The 1,627-nt window shown below is 50.2% G+C and overlaps 1 pseudogene; it reads right to left on the bottom strand.

Annotated features, from left to right (window-relative positions):
- Window positions 1–754: 754 nt before the first annotated feature.
- LOC102857161 lies at window positions 755–1,622 on the bottom strand (annotated as a pseudogene).
- Window positions 1,623–1,627: the final 5 nt, after the last annotated feature.

Genomic DNA, 1,627 nt, shown 5'->3' with positions numbered 1-1,627 from the left:
CTGTCACAAAGAAAAAAACAGGTATGTGCTGGGGAATGTGCAGCCAGGGTACTCTTTAGAGGCAAAAATGATAAAACTTCTCAATTATGTTGGACATGTTGCTCAGAAACATTATTCCTTGGAGAGGTAAGTCATGCTTGGAAAGGTAGAGGAACAACAAAAGAGAAGAAGACCCTCAAGCAGGAGGATTGGCATGTAACTGTAGCACTGAGCTCAAGTGTGTCAGACACTGTGAGGAGAACACAGGATAAGAGAGAGCTCAGATCTGTTATTTATAAGGTCGCTATGCATCATACTTGACAGCCACTAACAACAAGATACTCATAGGAAAACAAACCACTGGTCAACGATGAGTTGGAAGTGATTCCTAACTGATTTGCCAGTAGATTCTCAGAGAGTGTTAAACACGAGTCAGAAGATTGCCCACCTTTCTTCCAAGGAGCAGTTGGTAAATTCACCCCATTTGCCTTTGGGTTGACAGCACAATTCCTTACCATGAAGCCACCAGAGCCCCATATTCAGATATGAGATGTATGTATGTGCACATACATGTGATACATATGTATATATAACACATACACTTAATGGTACAATATGTATTCATTTTAGGCTATTAGTTAGTTATACTTTAAGAAATGGACATTGCTTCATTAACTGTTTACACTTATGCCCCTAGTCCTCAAATCACTGAAGAGCTAACTTGACTCTGCCCACTTCCTTCCTCAAGAAAACATTTTTTTTCCGGACACAGTCTTTACTGGGCAGCAGGCCCGAATTCACGCACATGCTTATCAGCCCAGATCTTGTTGAAAGCAGCAATGCCGACACTCTGTACGTGCTCCTCAAACTTGGGGATCTCCTCCTTGAGCAGGTCGGTGCCAACCTTGTCGTCCTCCACCACACACTGGATCTGCAGCTTGCGGATGCCGTAGTCCACTGGCCCCCCAGGTCAGCCCATCCAGTTGGATGGAGCGTACGCAGGCCTCCAGTTGGGCCATGTCTGTCTCATCGTCCGAGGGCTTGACGTCCAGCAGGATGGATGACTTGGCCACAAGCACGGGCTTCTTAACCTTTTTCTCGGCGTACTGCCTTAGCCGTTCCTCCCGCAAGCGGGCTGCCTTCTTGTCCTCCTCCTCCTCGTCACTGCCAAACAGGTTGGTGTCATTATCTTCGTCATCCTCTGCTGGTGTAGCCGCTTTCTTGGCTGGGGGATCCACTTGGCGCATGGGAGACACGTGCTGGGTCTGCGGGGCCGTGGCACGGTGGGTGGGTGAGTTCTTTTCCAGCACGCTCAACCGGGCCTCCAGCTTGGAAAAGGCTTGCTGCAGGTCCTGCACCACACTGCGCAGGCTCTGGTTCTCCACCTCCAGGCTGGCGATGCGCACAACAAGCTCGCTGTGGTCCCCTCCAGGTCCACTGGATGCCCCAGTGCTCCCCGCCAGGGATTTCTGGATGTTTTCCCGAGCTCGCGTGATGTCCCGGAGGATCACGCTGGCACCGTTCTCCTGGCGGGACGAGCTGGCCATCGGCCCATTCATCTGATTGTAGAACTTGCGTTCAGCATCATCGTACTTGAACTTATCGAACCAGACCTTCTCGTGCATGAGGAAGTTCGTGGCCATTTTCC

The sequence above is a fragment of the Elephantulus edwardii genome, unplaced genomic scaffold (assembly GCF_000299155.1).
Source record: "Elephantulus edwardii isolate Elephantulus edwardi_28Jun2011 unplaced genomic scaffold, EleEdw1.0 scaffold00118, whole genome shotgun sequence".
NCBI classification, from domain to species: Eukaryota; Metazoa; Chordata; class Mammalia; order Macroscelidea; family Macroscelididae; genus Elephantulus; species Elephantulus edwardii.
This window is presented reverse-complemented; position numbering and strand designations above follow the sequence as displayed.